The 10,549-nt window shown below is 40.0% G+C and overlaps 1 pseudogene; it reads right to left on the bottom strand.

Moving 5' to 3' along the window:
• Positions 1 to 1,754: 1,754 nt before the first annotated feature.
• LOC140853478 (5S ribosomal RNA) lies at positions 1,755 to 1,871 on the bottom strand (annotated as a pseudogene).
• Between the last annotated feature and the right edge of the window lie 8,678 nt (positions 1,872 to 10,549).

Here is a 10,549-nt window from a genome sequence, read left to right as displayed (position 1 = left end):
TGGGTTCTAAGGATGTTGTTCTACACATTCGACCTATCCGGTCGTCGGGTACTATTGCTAGATGGTCACTTCGATTGGTATAGAAATTTATTCCTATACTACCAACTTAGGTTCGAACCTATGAGGTCACACACATTAGAGTTCATGATCTAATCAGATGGTTGATCAACGATTAAGAATCGTTCTAGGGTTAAATGATCAATACGATTGACATTTAACCCAGTACAAGTGTTGCAGGAGGATCGATTAGCAATTCGATTGCTAATTGGCTTAATTTGATTAAGCCAATGGACTGAGATTAAGTCTAATTAAATATAATTTAATTAGATTTATTTTGGGCTTGATTGGATCAAGTCCAATTGGTTTATTGGATAAGCCAAGTGCAAGAAAAAACTAGTCCTAGTTCAACTAGGACTTGGGTCAATCTAATTTCTAATTTGATTAAAAAATTAAATCAGATTTAAATCTAATTTAATCTGATTAAATTAGGTTTTTAATTGGGTTAAGACCTATTTTAATTGAGTTGATCTAATTTTGATTTGATTTGGTTTGGAAAACCAAACTAAAACAAGTCATAAGACAGAATCCTAGTAAGACTAGGATTCCACCTTGCGCCACATAAGCCTTCTCCACGCCCTCTCTCATATTCAACGCCAATCTCTACTTATTTTGTGTAACAAAAGCCCTCTCTCAGATCTCTCCCACGTTCACAAAAGGTCTCCTCTCTTCTTTCTTACATTGAAGGTGGTTTGGATCAAATCTAAAAGGAATAAGTTTGGATTTTGAATTCTATGAGATAGAGTTTTAGAAATCCAAAACTCTTTCAATTTTGCATCGAATTTATCCAAAATTTTTTTGAAATTTTTATGGCTACATTGTGCACCCTTTTCTATTGATTCATACATGAAAATATGAAGGAGGTGCTCAAGAGTTGGGCGTCCCTTAACTTGCCATGTTTGGATAAGCCTTGACTAGGTGTTTGACCTAGACAAGGACTCTATCATATCTCTCTGTATAAGATGAGTTTCTTTGTAAAATTTTAGAAGAAATTAGAGATTTGAGAGGCCTTTGTGACATCTAAAAATCAGAGAGAAATACCTTTGGGTCGTGGAGATATAAAAGATGCAAGTTTGGGTGTCTAGAGAGAAAAACGTGAAGAAGAAGAGGGTCTTCTTCTTGGGTTTTTGTTTTCACATCTTTCCTCCCTCCATCTTGAGTTTTCTGAGAGTGTCTCAGATCTGAAACTCCTCCTTCTACTTTTCATCTTTGGAAAAGTCCAAATCAAGAAGAAGGAGGCACCTGATCAACCATCAAAGAAGGATCAGCGCAGTACTAGCATACTGTGCTGATTTCCTGAAGCAGGACTTCTGATCGAGATTCGTGGGCTCGTGTGGACGACTCCTAGAGGCCGGATGCATGTGCGGCTTGCAACATCATCCTCAAGCTCAGATCAACAAGGTTAGAACATCTAACTTGCAAGGTAATAGATCTGATCTATTGTTTAATACATACATTAGATGTAGCTAGTATAGAAACATGTTGATATGATCAACATGTAGTTCATACTATATTTATATATATTTTAATTTCTGATTTAATGCTATGTAATAATCATGTAATAGGATCTTAGATCTAGGGATTTTCTGATTTTAAAAAATAAATTTTGATTTATTTTAGTCTTCCACTGTATGATCTTGAAAAAGTTTCAAGATCTAACCCTGAAACCCTAGATCTGGTTCCTACAATTGTAAAAGGATGCAACACGAGGACTTCCTAGGGGGTCACCCATCCTAGTACTACTCTCGCCCAAGCACGCTTAACTACGGGGTTCTGATGGGATCCGGTGCATTAGTGCTGGTGTGATTTTTCAGTGAAGGCCAAAGCCTACTGATTAGGTTCTGGGGCAAAATTTATTACTAGGAGTTATTTAGAGAAACAACTGGTTATGAACCTATCCATAGATGCACATGGGTTGACCAACCAAAGTTGGGCTCGTGTGTAGTCTGTGTGGATTCTAGTACCCACTAAAGAATTAAAGTAATTCCTCGAATTGGAGGTTGAGGCTACCAGTTCGTAAAAATACTGGGAGAAACTTTAGACTAAAGTTTAAATCTTTAGTATTAATAATTTATATATTAATAGAGGTCTATTTTTTCTTTATGCAGATATGGCCACTACCCTGTCACTCCGATCATTATTAGATAATGACAAGCTCATGGGATCTAATTTTGATAGCTAGTATCGAAAATTGAAAATCATCCTTGAGCATGAGCGGATCTTTATGAAGTAATGGATCCGGCACCTGAGGAGCTAGTCTCGAACGCTAGAAGGACAGTCCGAGATACTTATTAGAAGTGGCTCAATGACCGCACCACCGTTCGGTACATAACGTTGGTGGCAATGAATGATGAGTTCAGCCATAGGTTCGAGAACGCCCAGCCGCAGGAGATGCTTCAAATATTGAATGACTTCTTTGGCACGCCTGATGATGTTGAAAGGCACAAAATTAGTTGTGCCATTTTCAATGCTCGGATGAGAGATGGGGCCTCAGTCACCGATCATGTACTGTACATGATCGAAATAATTAAGCACCTAAGTAAATTGGGCTTTCTCTTGCACGAACAGCTCGCTAAAGATGCAATCCTTAATTCTTTGCCCAAGTCCTTCCTCCCCTTTCTTACTCATTTTCGGATGACAAAGCCTGCAGTGAACTACCACGGCTTGTTGGGGTTGCTGCAGAACTTTGAGAAGGACCACCAGCTCCATAAGGAGTCGGTGAATGATGTGGGAGGGTCTTTTTCTGATCGTCGACCCTTTGAGAAAGAGAAGAAGAACAAGAAGAAAAAGAATAAGAAGGTGCAGCCACATGCTGGGACATCTGCACAGGGTCAGACCAAGAAGCGCAAGCCCGATCAGAGCCAGGCGGAGTGCTTCTTTTGCAAGTAGGGGCACTGAAAGAGGAATTGTCCTCTATACATTGCCTCCCTGGACCCGAACAGGCCGAAGAAGAAGCAAGATAATTATATGATAACACCTTGCAACTTTTTTATTTGTGATACTACTGCCTGAGTATTGGATACCGAAAGCCCTTATCATATCTGTAATTCGATGCAGGGTCTGCAAGTCAGTAGGAGATTTGATGAAGGCGAGAGATTCCAGAACATTGGAGATGGAAGCAAAGTTTCAGTTCTAGCTTTAGGAATCATGAACCTTGTAATCAATTCTCGTAATGTAATTCTGAGTGAATGTCACTATTGTCCAAGTTTTTTATTAAATATTATTTCTGTAGGCCTTTTGGCCATGTACAGTTATGAATTTTTAATAAAAGGAAACATTTGCAATATTATTTTGAATGGTGTTACAATATTTGTTGGACAACTAAATAATGGAATTTACTTACTATCACAGCCTGTTAATGTAGTTCAAACCTCCGGTAAATGCTTTAGAATGGATAATGTGTCAGAAGTCTACCTTTGGCACTGTAGGCTAGGTCATATCAATAAGAACAGGATAAACATGTTGGCTCAAGAAGGAATTCTTGAAGTTGGTGATTGTGAATCACTTCCAACTTGTAAGTCCTGTCTTCTTGGAAAGATGACCAAGTCACCTTTTACCAGAAAAGGTGAGCGCGCCAGTGAACTCTTGGATTTGGTACATTTTGATGTATGTGGACCCATGAGCTCAAGTGCAAGAGGTGGATATTTTTACTTCATAACCTTCACAGACGACCTATCGAGGTATGGGTATGTCTACTTAATGAAGCATAAGTCAGAGTCGTTTGAAATGTTTAAACTATTTCGAAATAAGGTAGAAAAATAAACTGAAAAGTGTATTAAAACTCTTCGATCAAGGAGGTGAATACCTTTCCAATGAGTTTCTGACATATCTTGGGGAGAATGGGATTCTCTCTCAGTGGACTCCTCCTGGAACACCACAGCATAATGGTGTGTCTGAAAGGAGGAATCGGACCTTGTTGGACATGGTTCGATCCATGATGGGGTTTGCTGGTCTGCCGATCTCTCTCTGGGGATATGCACTCGAATCGGCTTGTTACCTTCTAAATAGGGTTCCGAGTAATTCTGTAACCAAAACGCCATATGAGATATGGATAGAACGTAAGCCAGTACTCTCACACCTTAGGGTTTGGGGGTGTCCGGCTTATGTTAAACGTTTAACTACGGACAAGCTTGGACCTAGGTCTGACAAGTGTTATTTCATAGGGTACCCAAAAGAGACCAAAGGGTATTATTTCTACCTAGCTGATGAGCAAAAGGTGTTTGTCAGCCTTAAGGCAATCTTTTTGGAAAAGAAGTTCCTTGGTGAAGGGACTGTTGCCTCTAAGATCGAACTTGAGGAAGTTCGGCAGGTAAAAAGCTGACACAAGTTGCTGAACCTGAACCAGATTTGGTTAGATCAGATCCGGAGCCCATTGTTCTTGCACCCTTAAGGCGATCTGATAGAGTACCACGTCAACCGGATAGATACTATGGCTTTTTGGTCTGGGACGGCGATCCTGTCGAATTGATGAAAATGATGAGGATCCAATCACCTACATGGATGCAATGCAGAGACCTGACTCTGAGAAATGGTTAGAGGTCATGAAATCCAAATGGAGTCCATGAAGGTCAACGATGTGTGGACATTGGTTGACCCACCCGAAGGAGTAAAACCCATAGGGTGTAAGTGGGTCTTCAAGAGGAAGAGGGGCGCAGATGGAAAGGTGGAGACCTATAAAGCCCGTCTGGTTGCCAAGGGATATCGTCAATATTATGGTATAGACTATGACGAGATATTTTTTCCTGTGGCAATGCTCAAATCCATTCGGATTATGCTTGCGATAGCTGCCCATCTGGACTATAAAATCTAGCAGATGGATGTGAAGATAGCTTTCTTAAATGGAGAGCTGGACGAAGAGGTGTATATGATACAACCTGAAGGGTTCACATCCACAGATGAGTCTAAGGTGTGCAGGCTACAGAGATCCATTTATGGACTTAAGCAGGCATTCCGGAGTTGGAACATATATTTTGATAGGACGATCAAGACGTATGGCTTCGTTAAGAATGGAGAAAAGCCCTGCATTTATAAGTGGGCTAATGGTCCAGTAGTGGTATTTCTTGTATTGTATGTGGATGATATTCTCTTAGTCGAGAATGATGTCCCTGCATTAAAGAGAATAAAGATTTGGCTGTCGTCACAGTTCTCCATGAAGGATCTAGAAGAAGTTTCCTACATCCTAGGGATGAGAATCTATAGGGATAGATCTAAAAGGTTGCTTGGCTTATCCCAGTCCATATACATTGAAACTATGTTGAAGAGGTTCAGCATGAAGAATTTCAAGAAAGGCTATCTACCGATAGGCCATGGAATTTCTCTCTCGAAGAGGGATTGTCCGACAACACCTCAAGAGAGAGAGAGTATGAGTAGAATTTCATATGCTTTGGTAGTGGGATCTATCATGTACGCCATGATATGTATACGACCAGATGTGGCATACTCACTAGGGGTAGTGAGTAGATACCAATCTGATATAGGGGAGAATCACTGGAAGGTTGTTAAAACCATCCTGAAGTATTTAAGAAATACTAAGGACCAGTGGCTTGTTTATGGTGAATCAGACTTGAGACTTATAGGGTTTACGAACTCTAGTTTTCAGTTTGATCACGATGACAGCAAAAGTATGTCGGGATTTATTTTTACCCTTACTAGTGGGGCTATCTGCTGGAAAAGTTTCAAGCAGCACACAGTGGCTGATTCAGTTTGCGAGGCGGAGTATGTCGCTGCATCAGATGCTGCCAAAGAAGTGGTGTGGCTGAGAAAATTTATCATCGAGCTCAGAGTAGCACCCTCCCTTGTTGGTCTAGTTCTGCTCTATTGTGACAGCTCTGGAGCCATTGCTCAGGCGAAGGAACCGAAGGCACACCAACGGATAAAGCATATTCTGTGCCGCTACCATCTCATCTGAAAAATTATGGATCGAGGTGACGTCGACCTTTAAAAGATCAACGAAAAGGAGAACCTGGCCGACCCATTCACTAAAACCATTGCGGTGAAGGAGTTTGACAACTTGAAATCGAAGATGGGTATTAGATACTGCACCGATTGGCTTTAGGCCAAGTGGGAGATTGTTAGGAATAGTGTTCGAAAGCTAATCATCAGCTTGTTGATGGTTGTGCTCTTTCTTATATTAGTATATAAATTATAAATAAATAAAAGTTATTTTGTAACTTTCATCACAAATTATTTCATCTTCTAATGAACTCCTGTGTTGTGGTAAAGTCCTTAAGACTATTTAGACTCGACAAAGGAGGATTTGTCGTTTAGTCCTTAAATCTGTTCGCGACCAAATGATACGTTGTTACCAAGGACAATAATGTTTATCAAGCATAGGTCATTGTGTTCCATATGGGTTGGTTGTCTTCTTAACCAAGGAGTGTGGAGACACTGGTATGGCATACAGGTGAGATGTAAGGGTACATCTGCACTGAACGTGACCGACTCTGGAGCTACTTCTGCTGTCAAGATTTGCTCCGATGGGATATGGGTATAACTGTCCCTTCAACCTGAGACCGCCACGGTGACTTGCAAGCAACTCACTGCACTTAGGCACTGGACTACCTGAATTTCTAATTCAGTGACGGAAGGCTGCTGGGTGTAGTCAAGTACTTGACTTGTCGATGCATGTGTCAAGATGGGATTGACCACTCCAATTCAGGAGCTGTGTACAGTCATATTTTAATTTAGCAAAATCTTGGCCAAAGTAGTCCTAGTGAGGAGTCACATGACTCTTTGAATTAAGCATGATTCGGATGATCTAATCAGGGTTGACAGTTTAACCCTGAGTCATCCTATACACAGGGGTCAAAAGGGATGAATTATATAGTAACCATATTCATGTAGGTTCTGAATGTTGCGATTGTGACTATTCGACCTATCCAGACGTCGGGTACCATTACTAGATGGTCACTTCGATTAGTACAGGAATTGGTTCCTATGCTACCGGCTTAGGATCGAAACTATGGGGTCACACACATTAGAGGTTCCTATCTAATCTGATGGCTGATGAAGAGTCCTAATACTTGTGGACTATGAGTCCTATATGTCTGAGACTCTGTGATCAAGAATCAGGATTCTTTGATCATGAGTACCACACATTTTGGGTACTGGGATCAAGAGTCTCACTGGTTTGAGACTTTTTGATCAGGATTTCATATTGATGGACTCTGATACCCGATTGCCCATCGGATTTAGACTCAATTTTTATGAGATATTTAATTAGTAATTTGATCACTAATTAACTCAATTTGATTGAGTAATTATTTTTGGATCAAGTCCAATTGAATTGGATTCATTTGGGTTTGACCCGATTAGGTTAAGTGTTGACCTAATCGCTAAGGTGTTTTGGTCACTGATTTGATCAGGGGTTGGGCTTAGTCAATTCTTGATTTGATTAGGATTTTATTGAGCCTAATTAAGCTTAATTAAGTTAGGTTTAACTTAGTCTAATTGTGCCTAACATATTTTGATTAGGTTGGCTCAATTATGTTCAAACCACCTTAACTAATCTCCCTGCGCCACCTCACTTCTCATGCGCCCATTTGAATTCACGAGAAACAACTTCTCATGAATTTTCTCCCACACAGAAGCCTTCCCACGCCCTCTCTTGTGCACCATTTATCTGGATAAAAATGGTTGGTTGGCCATTCAAATTCAAATGAAGTTTGAATTTGAATGGGGCAACCAACTCCATGTGCCAACTTGCCTTATCCATCTTGTGCGCCACTTATTATACACGAGAAAGAGTTTCTCGTGTAAACTCTCCACACACAAGAGAGCCCACGACCCTCTCTTCTCATGCGTAGAGTGGATAGGAATGAGTTAGTTGGCATTTGAATTCAAATTCGATTTGAATTCAAATGAGCAACCACTTATCTTTATCCTCTCACGTGGTAAAAATACTGCAAAGATGCGGTCTTGCATCATTTTAAAAAGGAGATAAGATAGGGCGTGCATAGAAGACATTAGAAAAAAAAGGGTGGCATGAGAGAGCTTTCTTGTGTGAGAAAAGAAAGAAACAAGTGGGCGCAAGTTTCTTCGGAGTGTACCCTAGGGTTTTGGCTTAGGGTTCGGGAAGTGAGAACGTGAGCTACGAGTGTCGTGAGCCCACCAAACTTCAGAAAGAGTATCATCAACCTCTCAAGTGTATCTGCTAATGATCTGAAGCATTTGAAGAGTCAGCAGATCAAGATCGAAGGAGTTCGATAAACATCAGTCATCAAAAGGGTTCAGCCACGAACTAGCATTCGTGAGGAGCCGATCAGATCGGAAGCTTCGTGTGGACGATCCGCAGAGGCCAGACATACTGTGTAACTATGTTACGATGATCAAATCTTCTCGATGGTGATCAAATTACGGTGATCGACTATCCGCACAAAGATAATATGTTCTGAACACATAACAGTAAATTATTTACTGTTGAAGTTTGAATTTCAAATTTAAATGCATGCTATGTATATATCATATTTAGATCCTTGTGTAGGATTTATACATATTAATTAATTAGATTAATTAATAATTTTTACAGTAAATAGTAATTTTGAAAAAGTTTTAAAATTACCATTTTACCCCTGCACTAAAATTCACTTCAGTAAGATGACAAGTCATCTTTTAAAGAAAAAGGTGAGAGAGCCAGCGATATCCTAGGTCTAATGCATACTGATGTATGCAGGCCTATGAACATAAGTACCGGAGGAGGATACTACTACTTCATTACATTTATAAATGACCTATCAAGGTATGGATATGTCTATCTTATGAAGCATAAGTCAGAATTATTTGAAATGTTCAAACGATTCCGTGCTGAAGTAGAGAAACAAACTGAAAAGGGTATTAAGATTCATCAATCAGATCGAGGAGGTAAATATCTCATCAGTGAGTTCCTGACATATCTGAAAGAGAATAGAATTCTCTCACAATGAACCCCTCTTGGAACACTACAACATAATGGTGTATCTGAGAGGAAAAATCAAACCTTGTTAGACATAGTCCGATCCATAATGAACTTTTTCAGTCTGCCAATCTTCTTTTGGAGATATGCTCTAGAGACTGCCTGCTATATTTTGACTAAGGTACCCAGCAAGTCTGTCGATAAAACTCCATATGAGATATGGACTGGGCGTAAGCCAGTGCTCTCACACTTTAGGGTCTGGAGGTGTTCAGCTTATGTCAAGATTTAAAGATAGATAAGCTTGGATCGAAGTCCGATAGATGCTTGTTTGTAGGGTATCCAAAGAAAATTAAAGGGTACTACTTCTACCTCACTATAGAACAAAAAGTGTTTGTTAGCAGCCGGATAGTCTTTTTGGAAAAAAAGTTTCTTGGTGAAGGAGCTAATGCTTGTAAAATTGAACTTGATTAAGTTCATAAGATGGGAGGACCGACACACACATAATTGGATTTGATTGGTGAATCGAATTCAGAGCCAGTAGAGGCACCATTAAGAAGATCTGGTAGAGTACCACGTCAGTCGAACAGACACTATAATTTTTTGATCTGGGATGGTGACCCCATCGAACTTGATGAGAACGATGAAGATTCGATCACCTATATGGAGGCCATGCAAAGACCTGACTCCTAAAAATGGCTTGAGGCCATAAAGTCCAAGATGGAGTCCATGAAGATCAATGGTGTATGGACACTGGTTGATCCATCTGAAGGGATAAAACCATAGGGTGTAAATGATTTTTAAGAGGAAAAGAGAAGTGGACGAGGAGGTAGAGACCTATAAAGCCCGTCTAGTTGCCAAAGATTACCGTCAGCATTATGGTATTGACTATGATGAGACGTTCTCTCCTATGGCATTGCTCAAGTCCATCCAAATTATGCTTGCTATCGCTGCACACTTAGATTATGAGATCTGGCAGATGGATGTCAAAATTACTTTTCTTAATGGAGAACTAGAAGAAGAGGTGTATATGATACAACCTAAAGGGTTCACATCCACAGACGAGTCGAAAGTATGCAAGTTGAAAAGGTCTATTTATGGACTTAAGCAAGCGTCTAAGAGTTGGAACATGCATTTTGGTAAGGTGATCAAATGTATGGCTTCATAAGGAATGGAGAAGAGCCTTGCATCTACAAGTGGACTTCCAATTCTGTAGTCATTTTTCTTGTGCTGTTTGTAGATGACATACTGTTACTAGGAAATGACATTTCGATTTTGTAGAGTGTGAAGCTGTGGTTATCATCATAATTTTCCATGAAGGACTTGGGAAAAGTATCCTACATCCTAGGGTTGAAGATCTATAGGGATAGATCCAGAAGGTTGCTTGAATTGTCCCAATCCACATGCATTGATGCCTTGTTGAAGTGATTCAATAGGATAATTTCAAGAAAGACTATCTTTCGATAAGCCATGAAATTACTCTTTCCAAGAAAGATTATCCGACAACTCCTGAAGAGAGAGAGCGCATAAGTAGAATACCATATACTTCGATAGTAGGATCTATCATATATACTGTGATATGTACGAGATCGGATATGGCCTATT

The sequence above is a fragment of the Elaeis guineensis genome, chromosome 13 (assembly GCF_000442705.2).
Source record: "Elaeis guineensis isolate ETL-2024a chromosome 13, EG11, whole genome shotgun sequence".
Taxonomy (NCBI): domain Eukaryota; kingdom Viridiplantae; phylum Streptophyta; class Magnoliopsida; order Arecales; family Arecaceae; genus Elaeis; species Elaeis guineensis.
Note: the sequence above shows the minus strand (reverse complement) of the source record. Positions and strands in the feature narration are given on the sequence as shown.